General features: G+C 37.9%; 1 protein-coding gene across 2 annotated transcripts in view; it reads right to left on the bottom strand.

Annotated features, from left to right (window-relative positions):
• The window catches only part of LOC141389780 (uridine phosphorylase 1-like), a 111,580-nt gene extending 94,913 nt beyond the window's left edge, over positions 1 to 16,667 (bottom strand). The window contains exon 1 of one of the 2 annotated variants that reach the window (XR_012409174.1): positions 16,292 to 16,667. The gene's annotated coding sequence lies outside the window, so the exon portion shown is untranslated. The remainder of the gene's footprint in view (positions 1 to 16,291) is intronic. The other variant, XM_073961836.1, reaches the window with a different exon arrangement.
• Positions 16,668 to 20,890: the final 4,223 nt, after the last annotated feature.

The raw sequence follows: 20,890 nt of genomic DNA, 5'->3' as shown, positions 1-20,890 counted from the left end.
ATGTTTCTATATAATTTTTTTCTTTTTATAAGTGCGACTTTTTATAAATTATTATATTCAGTTTTTTCTTTTATTATTATGTACCTACGTGTCTGTTGTGATTTTGCTTTTTTTCTATGCTTTTCAATAAAACACCACCAGTTATAAATGTGTGTATATGTTAGAGATAGCCAGTAAGCGCTTGCTGAGAGCAAGTGAGCATACATTTCAATGTGTTTCACATTGATATTTACTCTCCCTTGCTCTCAGAAAGCGCCCACTGGTGCATGTGTTTGTTTTTTTGTGGCTTTTGGGTTTGTATTTGTTTGCACCCAAACATATAATTTGTCTGCATCCAAACATATAATTTGTTTGTATCCAAACATATAATTTGTTTTCACCCAAACATGTAATTTGTTTGCACCCAAACATATTTTTATTTGCAGGACCCAAACATATGTTATGTTTGGGACTGTTTGCAAACAAATATATGTTTCTTGCAAAATATGTTTGGGACATATGTTAGAGAGACCTTTTTTCTGTGTGTAAGCTTTCTTCCGAAAAAAAATATACCGCCAAAATAAGGGCCGCGAGGACTTCCTGCGGCCAATACGGTGCATATTCTAACTTAATCTATAAAACCTCACTCGTAAAAAGTGCTGCCACTATTGATACTTTTTTGGAAGCGTAGAGATTTTTATAGCCTCAGCCTTTAAGCTCCTTCGGATACGTCCCACACACAATTTCGGAAAAGTTCCGTTTAGGGCCATCTCTCGAAACGCTTTGATTTTTGTTTTAGCAACTTGTATTCACTGCCCTCCATACGACGATACAAGTTTCATCAGGGGCAAGTCCATACTTCCTGAAAAAATAGCCTGAAAAGTGCCAAAAACCCCTATGACACCATGTGAGTGGTTGGAGCGCAAAATAACTCTCGAACGGATCTGCCGATTCGGTCCAAAATTTGGCCTTAGTAATATTTTTTCCAAACATTGTTTAAGTTTGAAGATAAGGCATATCGGTCCACTCCATCAGGTACCTCCCCAACAAAAGTTCAAAAATGTTCGGAAAAATTGTTCGTACTGTAACTTTTGAAGGGAGTGGCCAAATTGGTCTATACTTTACACATCCTAATATATCTTCCAGATATAGATCAGGTTCAAATATGTACGATATTTGTACACTCCATCCGGTAACTCCCACACAAAATTTCGGATAAGTTCACTTTAAGACCTGATATCGAATCACTTTGTGGCCGGATTTAGCAAATAAAACCTTATAATGCGCTAAATCCGGCCTGTGAAGTCATATCTAAATAGCCTATAATTTAGGGGAAAAGGATTTTGGTTGTATAGCCGGTATTCGATCTGTCCATATATAAAAGTTGCACAACACACAGGCTGAGGATATACCAAAGCCGATTGATACTTTTTTACTTGTTTTATTTACCTTAAAACCTTTATAAGCAAATAATGGGTGGCTTTATCTGACATTATGGCGGTGCATTCATCACGAATTAGTTTGTTTTATTTGTTTCAATATAAACTATATATGTATGTACATACATGCATATATCCATCACCTGCTGTTCACATTATCATCATTATTATTTACTATTATTAAATTATGTCGTCATATAAAATAAAATGCTCATACAAAACCGCAACTAAGTAATTTTCCCATTAGTAAATATTTATTTTCTGTTCGGATACAGTCAGAGCGTAACTATGTAAACGAAAAACAGTTACATATTGGCATTACAACAACTCAGGGCCATAAACAAAATTTAAACAACTTCCTACTGCCTGTCATAAATGACTGTTTTTAATATTCAGGACATGACAGGTATATGCAAGCAGATGTGTGTGAGTCCACAAATACACATACATACATATGTATGTATATGAAAAGACATACCTTTAGTATAACCTTTCACATTTATGCCAATTTGAAATATAAATATACGAGCTAATACCATTAGCAAGATTATACATATTACACATTATTCTAGGCTAGATTTAATTAATATAGCCCTGTTCATATGGTGAAAAACTTTTATTGTACATCACCCTTATAAATGTATTGTTTTAAACGGTTTTTAAAGTTTTAAACAAGTTTCAGTTTTTATTTGTAATTTCATTTAATAAGTGAAATTGCTCATGCATCTGTTTGTAGAACACTGCAGTAATAGTACAACAGTATACCCTTTCAACTTTGGAGCTTGAAAACGCTCGTAATGTTTACATTTCAAATAAAATGCAAATAATTAGCAGATGTTCATTTTGCGAATAGTAAGATTTGTGTGCGCATTCACTCTAATTAATTACTTCGCTCAATGTCAATTTCGAATTTTATTTTTTGTGCCCTTTCGTTATTTGCTCAGAGCGGCAGACACAGGTGCGATTTAGAGCTCAGGGGATTTTTGTATTTAAATTGAAGCTATTGTCTAAGGGTTTGCATTTAAATCCCACACACAATTTAAATTTAACAGAGCTTTATTTTTGATATCTTATGGCTAATGTTGCCTTAATGACTTATGAGGCACTAAAATTGAAAATAATTTGTTTAAACATTTTGGCATGTCATAAATTCCAAATCACCTGCTTTTCTTTAAGCGAATTAGAAAAGAAATAACTTTCAATGCCAAAGGTAGCGCCACTCTACCACCCATCGTTTATTTTTTTATTAAGGACAAACCAACAGCGCTGATTCAATTCAATAAACCTTACAAGGCAAACTACAAAGGAAATCGATTCGCTGAATAAAAGCGTATTTTTTTCGTTTGGGACAGAGAAGCACTCTTGCTTGGGCGGCAATTACTTTGAATGTTCACCATCAAATCGATAAATTCAATTGTGTTGAACCAAAGAAAATTACAGGTGTTGGAGTGGTTTAGTAGCTAAAACGGACAAAAAATAACAAGTGTACGACCTTCAACAATAAAGAATAATATTTGTCATAATATTTTGTATGAATGTAACTGGAAATTATAATTCACATAAAAACAAGTAAAAAAAGTATAAGTCGACTTTGTCGACATAGATATAACCTTAGCATGTTACGTAAGGAAAAAAGTAAATCCAATATGAGAAAACCAACACAAATCTTTTAATCCTTACGTCTAAAAAATATATTAATTTTAAAACAAGGTGTTTTAACAGCCCATATTTTCTCTGTTAATCTCCATTAACATTGCATAATGGTTCATAGACATCGTCCGAGAACGGACATTGAAATCATCAATCGCCTTTTCATTTAATCGAAATTTAACTCTGCAATATCGGTCTAGAAATTGTGAGTTTAATTTATCGAGTGATCGAATAATAACACTGTGCGACACGAAAATTATTGACCATATTCTGACACCGCAGCGTTGTAGAAGACCAGAAATAAGAAGATACGTGTCCCGGCGTTTTTCCCTATCACTTCAACTTTCGCGGTTATTGGCCCCCAAAGACCTGAGGCCTTGATGTCAAAAGGGATCATTTTGTCAGGCACATACCTTCTAAACCGCTAAAAATTCGGGTTTACTCGTAGACGAAAAGTTGTAGCTCTCGTCTTAAAGAATAATAATTGTGAACACATAAAATCCATTCAACCTCACCTTCATGGTCAAAATTCCATTTTCATTTTTTCTCGGATTTTAATCTACAGATATCAAACCGATCAAAATTGAAGCAAACAGCCAACTGGAAAAATGTACCTTAGATCTTAGTAAACAACTTTCTAGAATATATGAACTCTGTAGAAACGGTTCTTAATGGTCAAAATAGCAAATCAAATACTATTTTTATCCTCTTTTCTCGGTCCCTGCTCCATAGATACTAAACCGTTCAAAATTCAAGAAAACAATTGACCACAATAATTTAGCAAAGATATCAGCCAACAACTTTCTGGAACAGTCTTCCATTTATGGACAGATCGAATACCGGCTACACAACAGCAGTCTTTTTCCCCAAAAATTATCAGTGTGCGTCTTAACTAAATTTAAATGAAAGGTACTTACACCTGAGAAGTTTTTGGGATTTCTGACACTACAAGCAAAATCGCGAAAACATAAAAATCTCTAAAAATGTGGACGTTGACGGCGATTTATCTGAAAAACCCTCCGGCGATTTTTTTTTTTTTATTTTTCTCATCTATGAACATTGTAGTTTCAGAAACCGCAAAAACTTCCCAGGTGTAAGCACCTTTCATTTAAATTTAGTTAAGGCACACCGTTTTTTGTATTCAGGCAATTTTCAGAATTTTGTGGCCCTTTTTGGACGAATGAACTTGCCGACAAAAATATGGATTTGGATTAAAGCTCAACATGTTGCGGAGGGGGTGCCTTACGGAATGGAACACAGTGTCTATATTGGAAATAGATCTTATTGTGAGAGTCATTCCTTTCGACAGATAGCGCGCCCGCAAATCATTACATTTGGCAAGGAGTAACTTCGCTACAAATGTTCAAATGATCCTCTAACAGACTTTGAACTCCACGTAGACAAAAATTTTGAACTTTTGTGATGGACAAAACAGTATGAGATCCAAAGTTTGGATATGAAGAAATATCATGATATACACGGTTTAGAACAACCTAGTATCAATTTCGAAAGTTGTTGTTGTTGTAGCAGTATTTAAAACTACGTAGAAGCATAGGTTTAATGCTGGGTTGGCAGCCGCTGGCCGAAACACTATGGTTCCGGGTCAATCCGGTACGAAAGAACCCACTGCCGTAGGATTGTTTCGAAAGTTGTCGTGTGCACCAGCCAGGAAGTATGGACTTACCCCTTAAAAAACTTGTATCGTAGTAATGGGGACAGTGAATAGAAAAAATCAAAGCGGAACAAATCCGTTACTGTCTTCGTCAGTTATCGTGCGTAATATTTTAGACAAAAGTTTTAAACTTTGTGGCAGCTACTTTAAAGAGTGGAACGATTGACCCATCTTGGAACATAAACTAAGTTTGGACAACATATTACGAAGGTACAATTTTAGACCGAATCTGTTTGAGAGTTATCGTGCGCTCCAGCCAGCTCCGTTTAAGAGATATTGCGCTAACATTATAGCGAGTATTTTCGAACTTTTGTAGGGGAGGTATCGGAGGGAATGACCGATAAGCACCATCTCCCTATTTCATCTAATTTTCGTACAAATAATACGATATGTAAAGTTTGGGCTAACGGAGTATCCGGCTCGAGAGTAGTCGTACGCACCAGCTACTACTCATGATTGCCGGGTCGGGTCATTTTCTCAGAAATTATGGAATTGCTCCTCAAAAAAACTCTTACCACCGTATAGAGGCCTTGAGTACAACTTGTTGCAAGATTCGAGAGGAAGTTTTCAACTACACTTTTCCGAAATTTTGTGTGGGAGGTACTCGAAGTAGTGAATTAATATAGTCCATATTCGTACCTAATATATTTCTATTAGAAATATTACTATGTGCAAGGTATGGAACAACTCGGGAATTACCAATCCAGTGTTCCAATCGTGTATTCGTATTTTAGCAAAAAGTTTCGAACTTTTGCGGGGGAGTTACCGGAAGGAGTGGACCGGTGTGGTCCTCGAATTCGAATTCTAAATTTTGGAATGAATCGGTTGATCCGTTCGAGAGTTATCGTACCCTCCAGCTAAACAGACCGACAAACAGGCGGACAGGCTAAATCGACTCCAAATTGTCTAAAACGGATTTTGCCCAAACATACTTGCTGTCTTACACGCAGAGAAAAAATATGATTGATCCAACAATAGAGCAAAATATGTATTGTAAAGATATTGTTAGATTCAGTATGTAGTATTGTGAATCCAAAAATCGTTTTTGTCAATTTCAACAATTGTTTTTGTTAAATCCAAAAATAGTTTTTGTCAACTGGACAATATTTTTCAATGAGATTTTTGTTTTTATTTGTTTCTGTTTTGTTTCATTCTCTTCTTTGTGTTTTGATGGTTGAGTTATACCGGCACAATCTCAAAAGTTGGTCGTAATTTGGGTTTCCTTTTCATGTTTGTTATGGGTTTTAGTTATTCCTTATGTTGTGGTGGGTGCTTTGATGAGCGCAATGGAGTAGCTGTGTTTGTCTTTGTTGTCAGTTAAAGCAGCAAAGCATGTATTGTGTTCATCAATGCTCGTAATATTATACGCGATATTTATATCAAATTTATGTCGAAAGTGTATATGAGAAGTATATACACTCAAATCAAAAATTTCAGTAACACATTTTCAGGGCTGACAATAGTTTTTGTAAAAATTCTAGATTATGATAGTTCCTACCATTAGTATTGTTAATGATTTTTTACCATATTGCGGAAATTCGCAAGTTGTTTTTGTTTTCTATGTTTGGAGCAAAAGATGCCATTTTGTGGATTTGGATTACAATGCTTGAACAGAACAAATAATTTTTTGGAGCAAAAATAGATATTTTTGTTCCAACAACAGCGACAAATATTTTTTCTCTGCGTGTAATTCATAAGACTTGCTGTCTTATTTCAATGAGACAGATTTTGGTCGTTAGCCTAAAGGCTGAGGCTATAAATATGACTTTATCTCGAGATGTATGGACTTCACCAAAAAATTTATGCTGTTGTAGTAAGAACTTCGAGAACTGTCAGAAATTAATGTTAAAGCAGGTCTTACCCTGCGCTTAAGTCAACATGTTTGAACATTTGTGGGGGAGATACAGAAAGGAGTGTACAGATATAGTCCATCTTCAATTCAATTTACACGGTGTGCCTTAACCAAATTTAAATGGAAGGTGCTTACACCTGGGAAGTTTTTGCAGATTCTGAAACTACAATGCTCATAGATGAGCAATGGGAAATTGCAGTAATGATATAATGCAATGATAAGTAGGCGATACAGTCAGTGCTTTGTCTCCATTTGAACTTCTATATCTCAAAAACGGTGAAATCTACGAAGATATCGTAAAGGTCAATCTTGTGGATAATTTTCACAGCTACAAAATTCAAATTCTTTAGGCCCATTTAAATAGGACTCGCGGTTTCCAAGCAAAATTGTAAAAACTTAAAGAACCCCTAAAAATGTGAACTTAAATCGCGATTTATTTGAAAATCCCTCCGGCGATTATTTTTGTTTCTTGATATTTCTCATCTATGAGCATTGTAGTTTCAGAATCTGCAAAAACTTCCCAGGTGTAAGCACCTTCCATATAAAATTAGTTAAGGCACACCGTGTTTATTGTAAGTCTGGAAGACATTTTACGACGTGCAAAGTTTGTACCAAATCCGATAATCCCTTCGATTGTTATTTTGCGCATCAAACATTTTGGTTGGTAGCCCTAGGTTTTTACAACTTTATGTTAATTATATCAGAAAGTACGGACTTGCGCCGAACATATATATCGTAATAAAGGCTGTGAGGACAACCTGCTATACAATTTTCAAAACTCAAAACTATACGAGACATGAACCAAATGGGCAGTTAGCATATGTAAAATCAGACGTTTTAAACCCCACACAGCAAGAACCCGAAGAGAGGATTGATATGGCCCATCTCAAACTCGACCTAAATTTGGAAAAAAACACATATTACTAGCTGCAGCGCTTGGACCAGCCAGATATACGGCTTAATCAGCAAACCGCCCGCTTTCGTTCACTTATGAACTCTGCACTTTCATCAATCACAGGAAAGGTAATTGCCTTGTTTCAGAGAGTTCACTAATCACCGATACAGAGATCTGCCAACCCTTCTAATGTTCGAGTAGCTGGGAGGACGTTCCGAGACTACATCACTGTCGCAGCCGCCCGTTTGTACTTTCTGGTCGAACATCCGAAGTGAGACGAAATTTCCCAGCAGAGGCGGCGGGTTTGACAAATGAGTGTCGAGCCAACCTCAGTGACCTCAAAGTCAGGGAGCTGACACTGGATGTTAACAGGATGATCGCTGGACATAAGCTGAGCAAATGGTTAAATCTGAAGAGTTGCAACATTCTAGCCGAATTAAGTGAATTATGGGCAACAGTTAAGTCGCTGAGAAGGAGGAATATAGGACCTCATTCAAGTTTGGCGTCGTTACGCTAACTGATCCGAAGATATGCGCAATTTATTTTAATTAACAGTTTGTCGAGCACCTCCTAAAGGTCTTCTATGGATATATGATTTCCCAGAGGCTTTATTTGGATAAATCACCTCCCAAAAGTCTTCTATGGATAAATGACCTACTAAAGGTCTTCTATGTATAGATTACCAATTAGGATAGGAGACATCCTAATGGTTTCCTTTTGATAGAATCGCTCATAAAGATCTTCTGTATGTTTTGTATGCTATCAGGAACTCTAAATCATACCAAGCATTGGGCCCTGATGGACTCCCCATTGTAATGCTCAATGAGCCGGGAGTTGAGTATCTCACCAAAGTTCTCAACCGTCGCTAGCCACCAACATCGTGCCCGAAGTATGGGAAATGGGGATACTGGGCTGAGTTGCCATCAAAGGTGAAACGCATAGAACGATTTCCCTTTTGGTGCCCGTAGCAAAGAGATTTTACTCCTCCTGAGCGTCATAAATAGCTTTCCAGTTACCGATGGGCTCGGTAAGGAGTACATCACGACAACAGTACTGCTCGCCATCTCCACGCATATTAGTTGTGGACTCAACCAGACAGAACAAGCCGTGCGATAGGACAGTGTTGGTGGTTATCGACTTATCAAAATCATTTGATACTGTCAAGGGAGTTCTCCAAGATGGGTGGGTGATATCTATGGAACTGTTTAACCTTTACTTTTCTGTATTGCACCTCCTCCAGATGGCATTGAGATCGTAACGTATGGGGATGATTCTCTGGTGATCTTTGGTACCTGCGTGATGTCACTTTGAAAGACTGACCTCGAATTTAAATGATCTTACCAGCTTTTCCCCCGAGAGAAATATGCAAATATCCGCCATAAAATAGATAGAAAAATATTTAAACCTGTCGGAATGATGGACTGACTTCATGTGGATCATCTACAGAAGGAGACAAAGATTTATACCAAGATTCTAGGGGTCACATTCGACAGCATGTTAAGTTCGCCCGCGCATACTATAGCTATCTAAGACAAGCTTAGTACTTGGGGTGCAGTCAAAGAAACTTTGTTGATCACATATAACGCTATAGTTCGGTCTGTGGTAAGCAATGCGTCACCAGTGTGGTCCGCGAATATAAGCGCAACGCGATGGTAAATTCAAACCTGTGAGAATAATGACCTGAACACAGTAACAGGGTTCCTCTTCATGTCTTAAGTGGACCATCTACATGAGGAGACAAAGATTCTTCCAGTACAGCAACGCAATGGTATACTCTCGTTGCAGTACTTGTTCCGGTATTACCGTGAGGGCCATCGTAATCACCATATGGTGGATAGAAGCCCCCTCACACTGGCATATTAGGAGGGATTTTAATGATCTAGAAAGAGAGGTCGAACTTTACAAAAGAGAACCCCTAGATCATCAGGCCTATCAAACAGGTTTGAATAGCATTCGGACAGTCGTAGATGACATAAAAAACTATCGTATGAAAGGGGTCTTAGGAGTACATCCATCATTTATCGCAGCTGAGAAGCACCAGATGCGACGAAAAACCAGACTGCGCTTGGGTTGGTTCAACCGTCTAAATTCCTATAGGCTAAGGATTGCAATCGTGCGCAGCAGCTAGCCAGACGGAAAGATGGACAGACATGGCTGAATTGGTTTACAAATTGCCTGAAATGGGTTTCGTCCAAACATGCGAACCGTCCGTCTGTCTGACTGCTGGTGAGCATGATAACTCTCGAATGGAGCAACCAATTTAGTTCAAATTTTGGGTATCGTAATAATTTGTCCAAACTTATGTTAAATTCGAAGAGAGGTCATGTCGGTACCAACCCTCCAACAAAAGTTTAACAATTTTAGCTAAAATGATGAGCACGATAACTCTCGAATATTACTTCCCGGCATAGATCAGGGTTGAATATGGACTAAATCGGTATACTGCTTCGTGTAATTCCCACACAAAATTTGTAAAAATGTGAAGTTTAACAGCTCCTCTCGGATCGTTTTGATTTTCTTTTTGCAAGTTGTTCTTGCGGACCCTTTTACGAAGTCGTATTTTTTTCGGGGGCAAATCCATACTTCCTGAGATAATAGTCCAAGTGCTCAAAAAAACCGGCCGCCACCAACTAAACCCCTCGAATAGACCTGTTTCTCTCTCTCTCTCTCTCTCTGTTTGGTTCAAAGGTTCTACTTTGCATTATTTCTTACTAACTCCGATTATATCCGAATATTGACTAAATCGGACCTCCTTCTTGTGTACCTCCCACACAAAGTTTTGAAAGCGTGCAGTTTGAGGACTCGTCTACGATCGTTTTTATACCCTACACCACACTGTGATAAGGGGTATTATGTCTTTGTGCACTTGTATGTAACATGCAAAAGAAAACGAGATAAACCCGAGTCGATTTATGCATGTCCGTCCGTCTGTCTATTTTTTTGACCAAAGTACATATTGCATTTATTGTCCGATCCAGCTGAAAATTGGTGAAGATCATTTTTTTAGCCATAGGAAGAACGCTATTGTTTTTGCTGAAAATCGGTTCAAATCCGGATATAGCTTCCATATATATTTTCACCCGATTTGAAGTATTTGGTGCACCAAACTCGCAAATTTTGTCAAATTTTGATGGGATTTTGAGAATTTCACCGAAATCAAACTAGAATTTGGAAAATGTAACGCAATTTGGTCTAGAAAAAATTTCACCAAATTATATTGAAATCGTGTTGATGTTGGATATCACATAGTCGACTCCGCCCGACCTTAATGTTTTTCTTACTGCTATACCCTCAACCATAATATGGAGGGTATAATTAAATTTGTCATTCCGTTTGTAACAGATCGAAATATTCAGTGGAGACCATATAAAGTATGTTCTTGGTCAGCGTAAAATTCTAAGTCGATATAACCATGTCCGTCCGTCCGTATGTCCCTCCGTATGTCCGTCCGTCTGTTTAAATCAAGATACAGCTCGCAGTTTTTATATTAGAGCTTTGTAATTTGGTATACAAGTTTATATTACTCCCAGAATATATGGTATTGCAAATGGGCTATATCGGTCCACTTTTTTATATAGCCCCCATAGAGCGGTACCCCCGATTTTCGGTATTTTGAAAGTTTCAGTCTCATTATCACTCCGAAATGGCTGTAATTTGGTACTTTGTCTACTTTGGGGTATACAACTTTCCCCCAGAAATTTGTCGATATAGGTCCACGTCTTCATATTGCCCCCATAGAACGGTACCTCCCGATTTTTGGTATTTTGAAGGTTGTGACCACAAAAATCCACTGAAATGGCTCAAATTTGCTATTTAGTCTTCATTTGGGGTATACCACTTTCGACATGAAACTTGGCAGTATAGATCCACGCTTTTATATAGCCCCCATAGGACGGTACCTCCGATATTTTGAAGGTTTTAGCATCATTGTCACGCCGAAATGATAGAATGGTGCCTCCGATTTTCGGTATTTTGAATGTTGTGACCACAGCAACCCACCGAATTGGCTGAAATTTGGTATCTAGTCTACGTTGGAGGTAAAAATCTTTTCGACTGAAATTCGTCGGTATAGGTCCACGCCCTCATATAGCCCCCATAGAACGGTACCTACCGATTTTCGGTATTTTGAAGGTTGTGGACTCAATAATCAACCGAAATGGCTGAAATTTGGTATTTAGAATTCGTTGGTGGTACGAAACATTCCCTTAGAAGTTTGTCGGTACAGGTCTACGCCATAATATAGCCCCCCATAGAACGGTATTTCGGTATTTTGAAGGTTGTGGTCACCGAAATGGCTGAGATTTGGTATTTAGTCTATGTTGGTGGTATAAGCCTTTCTCCCAGAAATTTGTCGGTAAAGGTCAACGCCTTTATTTAGCCCCCATAGATCGGTACCTCCCGATTTTCGGTATTTTAAAGGTTGTTGCCACAACCACCCACCGAAATGGCTGACATAAGGTATTTAGTCTACGTTGGAGGTAAAAACCTTTTCGACTGAATTCGTCAGTATGGATCCACGCCTTCATATAACCCCCATAGAACGGTGCCTCCCGATTTTCGGTATTATGAAGGTTGTGGGCTCAATAATCAACCGAAATGGCTGAAATTTGGTATTTAGACTTCGTTGCTGGTACAAAACCTTCACCCAGAAATTTGTCAGTACAGGTCCACGCCTTTATATAGCCCCCATAGAACGGTACCTCCCGATTTTCGGTATTTTGAAGGTTGAGGCAACAATAACCCACAGAAATTTGTCGGTACATGTCCTTCATTTAGCCCCCATAGAACGGTACCTCCCGATTTTCGATATTTTGAAGGTTGTTGTCACAACAACCCACCGAAATTGCTGAAATTTGGTTTTTAGTCAACGTTGGAGGTAAAAACCTTTTCAACTGAAATTCGTCAGTATGGGTCGACGCCTTCATATGTTGCCACAACAACCCACCGAAATTGCTGAAATTTGGTTTTTAGGCAACGTTGGAGATAAAAACCTTTTCGACTGAAATTCGTCAGTATGGGTCCACGCCTTCATATAACCCCCATAGAACAGTACCTCCCGATTTTCGGCATGTTAAGGTTGTGGCCACAATAACCCACCGAAATGGCTGAAATTGTGTATTTAGACTTCGTTGGTGGTATAAAGCTATCCCCCAGAAGTGTTGTGGTACTGCCCTCAACTACCCACCGAAATTGCTAAAATTCGTCGCTATATGTCCACGATTCGATAAAATCAATATCTCACCGAGAGACTGAAATTTGTTATATAGTCTTCCATGGAGTTATAAAATGCTCCAGAAAAGAATTATCAGTATTGTTCCACGTCTTCCTATATCCCCCATAGAAGCGTACCTCTTGCTTTTCGGTATTATGAAGGTCTTAGCCACATTATCTTACTGAAATATCGGAAATTTGGTATTTAGTCTTATTTAAGTCTAAAAATCCTCCGCCAGAAATTTGTAGGTATAGATCGATGTTTTGATATAGCTCCCTTAGAACGGTACCTCCCGATTTCGATATTTTGGAGGTTATACACATTGTTTTACCGAAATTGCTGAAATTTGATATTTGGTGTTCTTCATAAACGAAAGGAAACTAATTGGTCGATGTTACTTCCATACAACTCGTGGTGGAGGGTATAACAAGTTCGGCATGGTCGAACTTAACGCCGTTCTTGCTTGTTTTTTTTTTAACATTTTATGCGGCCCTAGTAAAGACGGTACAATTTTTCTTTTGGAGCCAAGTCCATACTTCCCGAGAAATTTACACCAAAAACTAAAAAAACCCCTATGGATTGTAACGTGACCATTACATTTATTTCTTTTCCTTAACAATATTTTATTTTGTTGTTAACCCACCTCATTATATGCCCCACCTTAATGTGCATATTTCTACGAGTCCCGCCATCTATGAATTTACCATTGGTCAATACATACCCTGCAATCTTCATAAAATACCCTCAGTCATAACACTCGATGTAATGGAATTATTTTACTTCGGTGCATATAAATGAGAATCATTTCCACAGTGTGTAAATATAATTCTCATTCGCTTCCTTTTGCTACCCACATAAGTATTTCGGTTTTGGACACCAGAAGTCGTGAAGTGCTGGAGTTAACCGAGGATACACGAAGTTGACGTGTGGCAGTGTCCGCAGTCGCCTGGAAAACAAAATAAACGAAGCTTCCTGCGACTCGTTCGCTTCTTTTGTATACACTGCGATTCGTTCGCTTCCGCGACTCGTTCGCTTCCGCAACTCGTTCGCTTCCGTGATTCGTTCGCTTCCGCGATTCGTTCGCTTCCCTCTGAATACGATCGTCTTCTCGTTCCAGGCTGACTAAACCAAAGGGCCCCAACGATAACCACTAACCCGACTACCACAGCCGAATCCAGAGCCGAGGGTCACCACACGACTTCACCTAGCCGAGGATTATCAACCCGAGTCGCTCCAACACGACTACGCCAAGTGAAGTAACTTCAACACGAAGACATCGGCACGAGTTGCTCCAACACGACTACACTAAGCCGAGTATCATCAACCCGAAGACATCAGCCCGAGTCGCTTCAAAACTACCACACCAAGCCGAGTAACATCAACCCGAGTCGCTTCAACACGACTACACCAAGCCAAATATAACAAGCCGAGTCGCTTCAACACGACTGCACTAAGCCGAGTATCATCAACCCGAAGACATCAGCCCGAGTCGCTTCAACACGACTACACCAAGCCGAGTAACATCAACCCGAGTCGCTTCAACACGACTACACCAAGACGAGTAACATCAACCCGAGTCGCTTCAACACGACTACCCCAAGCCGAGTAACAGGCGAGCATCAACGTAACGACCACTACTTCTGGGTACGATCAAGCCAACACCTGCCACCAGCGCTACAACTACAACTTTACCAACAACACTCTTTCTCGTGTCGCCCGAAGACGATTGACTACTAGCCCACAGTAAGGTTCCTCCAGCTGAGACGAATAACCACCATACATAATTGCATATTTCCCATAAGTATCCACATGTTAATCATTAATTAAGCACCAAAGGGTGATAATAAAGAATTGAATTGTCATCACTCGTGTTTTCACTTAAGGTTTCGTGGGTCCTTGAGTTGACCCTGGCTGCGACTGAGCTCACCTCAGCCTTAGACGAAACCCTCGTTATAGGATATCAGAAGTATTGTGCTTATTACTTTTCTATACTTAGGTCCGAGGCTGAGGTTATATCTCTGCGGCGAAGCTGAGGGATACTTTCTTATGTGTTAGTGCATTTGTATGTAACATGCATAAGGAAAAGAGATAGACCCATAGTTCCTTCTAGGGATATGCATACAATCACTTTCTGAGTCGATTTATGCATGTCCGTCCGTTCGCAACGTACATTTGCATTTGTTGTCCGATTTGGCTGAAAATTGGGCAAGATCATTTTTTTAGCCGTCGGAAGAACACTATTGCTTTTGGTGAAAATCGGTTCAGATTTGGATATAGCTCCCATATATATTTTCGGCCGATTTGAGGTATTTGATTTTGATGAAATTTGGCATGCGTGATGGAATTCGGTCTATAGATAAATGTGGCAAATAATGTCGAAATCGGTTCAGATTTGGATATACCTCCCATATATATTTTCGGCCGATTTGACATATTTGCAGCACAAAACACGCTACATACGACCGAATTTGATGAAATATTGGTTTGTGTGACTGAATTCGGTATAAAAATAAATGTGCCAAATTATATCGAAATCGGTTCAGATTTGGATATAGCTCCCATATATATTTTCGTCCGATTTCACGTATTTGCTGCACCAAACACCGTATATCTGCCAATTTTGATGAACTTTGGAATGTGTGATAGCATTTTGTCTAGTAATAAGTGTACTATATTATATAGAACTCACTTTAAATTGATATACATATATCTCCTATATTTTACATATTCACAGTGGTGTAGGGTGTCATGTAGTCGGCCCGCCCGACTATGATCCTTTCCTTACTGGTTTAATTATGGGTCTATTCATATAACGTCCAGGTCAACCAGTCCTGTTATTTTTTTGTAGAGTCATAAGCTGAGGGTATTTAATAGACGGCAAGGTCGTTTCGTAAGTACACCAAAATTAAAATACTTTACCCATTATATCCTTTGATTATATGGAATATGAATAAAACCTATTCTACCTGCAGATAAAAACACATGTGTTCTAACTAACGTCCATGTATCCCAATATGTTTACTAACTGGAGTGATTATCACACATTAATCACAAAATCACCTCTTAATACATTTTAATTTGCATTTTTCCAATTACCCACCCTCCATCAATTACTGCCATCAATGCTGTCGACAGGTGTTGATGTTTGATAAACAAACAGCAGTCTGTCTGTCACTTTGATATGGCAAATGTGGGCAAGTGGCTGTATTAAGTCATTGTTAACAAATGTAAAAAATACAATTTCAGCGAATATCGATTTCTTTATATATGACGAAATTCTTAGGAATTCATTTTTGCTAGGGATATGACTACATACATACAGACATACATACATACATACACATGTATGTATTTAGATACATATGAATGTACATACACACGCATACCCATATCCTTATCTGTTCCCAAAAGAAAGGCACACAACTTTTGATGGCTAGACACTGACAAGCATAAATATTTTATGCCCGAAGAAACACAAAAAAATCCCAAGGATAACAAAACATTGTCTGAATACAGGAGAGATGGTGGCTTGCTTACATAAGTACCAGAAAAATATGGGTGGGGACTTGTAAAACTAAATTGGAATACTTACTTGAGACAAAGAAGTTTTCCAAGAAGTAGCAAATAACTAAACAGCAAACTTTGAAGTTTGAATGTAATCCACAACAAGGAAAAGGTTTTTTTTTTATATTTGAAGTTAATTTCTATACAAAATTAAATTACTTTTTCAGCAATTGTTTTTTGTTTTGTGAATACAATATCAACGACTGTTTGTTATATTACACTTTTTAGTTATTGTTTTCCTTTTATTTTTTTTTTCAATTTCAATTTATTTGTTAACAATTGTTTTTTGTTTGTTTTGTTTTAAGCTTTTGTTGCTGCTACCACTGCTGAAAGATGTCCAACACCCCGCTATGAATGACCAACACTGACTGAAATCCACATCAACATGGATCAAATTCTCTTGCTAGGCAAAATTTTGTTTGTTTGATGAAAATTCGAAACTGTAATAACAACAACGAAAGCAGCAAAAACATTAACATCACAGAAAAAAGTTTTGCCTCAGATAAAAATGTATCTGACCACGTTTTAACCCCTAAAACAGAAACGATGAAAACAAAAAAAGGCAGCAACAAAACACTCAAATTAAGCGTAAAACGCTCAAACATTTCCGTACATGTGTTCGAACAGTGCGAACAATTCGTATATGGTAAGTAATTCGTTTAGTTGTTTGTTGTGCAAATATTAAAAGCTTTCGTTATGAAAATATGCTGTTTTTATGTGGGAAATTTTTGTAAACACCTTAATGTGGTGTTGTGCGAACAATTGCTTTGTATCTACTACCATTATGCAAAGTTTCATGTGAGTCCAACTATATTTAGAACGAATGACTTGTGTTGAAACATGTTATAAGGAAACGAAAAATCTACGGGCAATACATGGTAGAACAAAGAAGTTAAAGTAAATACTACAACAAATACAACTCAACATGTAAACAAAATAAGGAAATGTCTATAAATTATTGGAAATTAAAAAAAATAAGTCAGCTGGGTATTGCTATTACCTTATATTGTTCTACCATGGACCAATATCGTTGATCATGAATGTAGGTTGTACCTCATGTCAGTGCAAGCAGAACTGGAAGGCTTCGATGGAGAATACAAGTAGAGAAAGTCTTTAATAAGTCAGCAAAGGCTATAGTCGGGACTAGGCCGACTATGTGATACACTACACCACTACCACTGTGCATAAGCTTTTCACTCGTAAACATTTCTTTTAGGGAGATACTAAAGTTTTCACCTATCTGGCTTTTATACCAAATGACTTAAAGGGAACTGAATCAAAATAATTAATATGTATTTTTATACCCTCAGAATTTATGCTAACGAGGGTATATACACTTTCATACGGGCAAAATTGGCCTCATCGAAATAATTGATTTAGCCATGTCCATCCGTCTATCTGTTTGGCTGGAACGCACGATAACTCTCGAATGGATCAACCGATTCGGTCCAAAATTTGGCTTTCGTTATATTTTGTTCAAACTTAGTTTAAGTTCTAAAATGGGCTATATCGGCTATAACTCCTTTCGATACCTCCCACACAAAAGTTCGAAATATTCGGAAAACTTGTGCGCACCATAACTCTTGGAGGGAGGAACCGATTTGATCCAAACTTTGAACATCGTAAAATTTCTACCAGACTTAAATGAGGTTCCAATATATACTAAATCGGTCCACACCTTCCGGTACGTCCCACACAAAATTTCGCGTAAGTACAGATTAGGACCTGCTCTCGAATCGCTTTGATTTTTGTTTCAACAACTTGTATTCACTGCCCCACTTACGACGGTACAAGTTTCATCAGGAGCAAGTCCATACTTCATGAGAAAATAGCCTGAAAGGTGCAAAAAAGCCCTATAATACAGTGTGTAGTGGTTGGAGCGCAAGATAAATCTCGAACGGATCTGCCGATTCGGTCCAAAATTTGGCCATCGTATTATTTTGTCCAAACATAGCTTAAATTAGAAGATAAGCCATATCGGTACACTCCTTCAGGTACCTCCCCCACAAATGTTCAAAAAGCTCGGAAAAATTGTGCGCACAATAACTCTTGAAGGGAGTGACCGATTTGGTTGGCTCGAATATGGACTTTATTTGTCCACACCTTCGGGTACCTATCACACAAAATTTCGGATAAATTCACTTTAAGACCTGCTTCCGAATCGCTTTGATTTTTGCTGAAGCAGCTTGCATTTGCTGCCTCAATTAAGACGGTAAAAGTTTTTTAGGGGCAAGTCCATACTTCTTGAGAAAACAGCCCGAAAGGCTAAATCGAACTCAACCGATTTGGTCCAAAATTTGGCCTTCGTCATATTTTGTCCAAACTTCAGTTTCAGTTTGAAGATGGGCAATACCGGTCCACTGCTTCCGGTACTTCCCCCAATAATTAAAAAATGTCACTAAAATGGTATGCACTATGTTTCTTGAACGGGTCAACCAATTTGGTCCAAACTTTGGGTCTCCTAACATTTTGTCCAAATTTAGTTAAAATTCTAAAATAATCCATATCGGTCCTCTCCTTAGGATACCTCCCCCACAAAAGTTCAACATTTGTGTCCAAGTGCAATTTAGGGTCTGTTCGAAAATCCTTTGGGAATGCTGTTCGATAACAAGTTCATGTTTCCTGGCATACTGGTCCGAAAGTTATACGATGACCCACTGAAATGACTAGTGGGCGCGATATCTATCGAAAAGATATGACTCCCAAAATAAGATCGACTCCGCAACACTTTTGAACTTTAATCATAATCCACATTTTTGTCGGCAAATGTCCGTTCAAATGTCCAAAAAGTTATTCAATTCACATCCCAGCAAAAATTTGGATCCGATAGTCATTACGTAACCCTTTACAAAGTAATGTAAACAAGCTTCTTTTCGCATTACAAGTAATCTGAAAAGTAATGGGTTACTTCTTAATAAATTTACCAGGTAAACCTACTTACTTTACTCCTCACTAAGTAATGAGGACGGTGGCACAGTGTGTGTGTCCGACTATAAATCCTAGGGTTGTGTGTTCAACGCTCACCGTCGGCACGCGAGTTTTTGACAAAAACAAAAACTTTTTGTTAATTAAAAAATAACAGTTCGTGGTGCACATGTGCACTGCACATTTAAGTTCTTAAGCAACCCTTAATATTCGTGTGCGTGGCACAGTGTGTAGTGTGTTTGGTTAGAAATTAAAGGGTTCGTGTATTTACGACTTTTCAACTTCTATTGGCCACAGAATCACTAGTTATTCTAGTGGTCATAAAATAACTAGAAACTGAGTGCGACCTGCCCTTGTAAAAATAATGGGGAAGAAAGGGGATTTTAGAGTAGTTACGACTGCCAAAAATCCCATACGAAACCCATGATTTTGGGAGGACTTTTTTTTGCTGGGATGGGCTGAGGGTATACCTCTGCCGGCAAAGCCGACTGATACTTTTTTACTTGTTTTTTTTTATATATTTGACTACTGTCGACATATACTTGATACTGACTGAAAGCTTTGCAGGGGGCCTATTCTGTAACTTTTTAACAACTTTACTCATTGTTTATTTACAACAATTTGATATGTTTGTTTTGTAGTTGTTACAAAAACAAACAAAAAATTAACAACTTTTCAATCGATAAAAGTTACAGTTACTGCCCCCCTATTCTGTAACTTTTTAACAACTTTACTCATTGTTTATGTTACAACAATTTCATGTGTGTGTTTTGTATCTGTTACAACAACAAAAGAAAATTTAACAACTTTTGAATCGATAAAAGTTACAGAATTCCTATACTGGTCTTCTTGATTGGCATTTTACATGTCTTTAAGACACCAAATAGAAGCAGAGGTATTTGTCTTTAAAGTAAAAACTTCAAAATATTAAAATTGCTATAGAAAGTGCCACATTTTGTATTAATTTAAAGCTCAGATGGTTTAGTTTGATCCTTAAGCACTCTCCTAGGAATATGTCCATCAGAAGCAGAAATATCTGACATGGAAATAATAATAAGCGTCTTTTTTAACATCACAAGCATTTTGACCAATTTTGGTACCGCAATTTTACAGTTCAGAATGCCTTCATTGTTGAAACGCATACCACCAAAGCTCAGATACTCGTCAGTACAATTCAAATAAAAAAATGGTAAAGAGGGATGTGCGCCAACCTATTTTGCATCATAATAAAGGTGATATTTTTCCCATCCATTGACGGGCTTTCTTTTTGTAATTCGCCTACTAGAAGCGGGGATATTCGATATTATCCGACCAAAGTTGCGACCTGTAGCGTGATTTAAAAAAAAATGGAAAAATGGGATGTATTGCCGACTATTGCGATATCTCCGTTATATGGTCATCTACACCAACCTACTTTGCATCATTGTAAATATGGGATTTTCTACTTTCATAGTCAGGAACGTCCCCAACCAAAGCTGTGATATTCGTTATTATGAAATGAAAAGTTTCATTAGCGACTATTATTCGTTGTTTGATCACTTACGAAAACCTACTTTACATCGTTGCAAAGGTGATATTTTCTACTTTCATTGTCAGGTCTTGCTTTTGGTATACCCCTAATAGACGCTGAGATATTTGCTTTGGAATAAAACTTTGACTTTTTCTCCACATAATTTTTTTGCCAATTCCGACCCCTGAACAT

This window comes from Musca autumnalis, unplaced genomic scaffold (genome assembly GCF_047663935.1).
Source record: "Musca autumnalis isolate F117 unplaced genomic scaffold, ASM4766393v1 scaffold_1, whole genome shotgun sequence".
NCBI classification, from domain to species: domain Eukaryota; kingdom Metazoa; phylum Arthropoda; class Insecta; order Diptera; family Muscidae; genus Musca; species Musca autumnalis.
The sequence above is the reverse complement of the archived record's forward strand: the minus strand, read 5'-3'. Positions and strand labels throughout refer to the sequence as shown.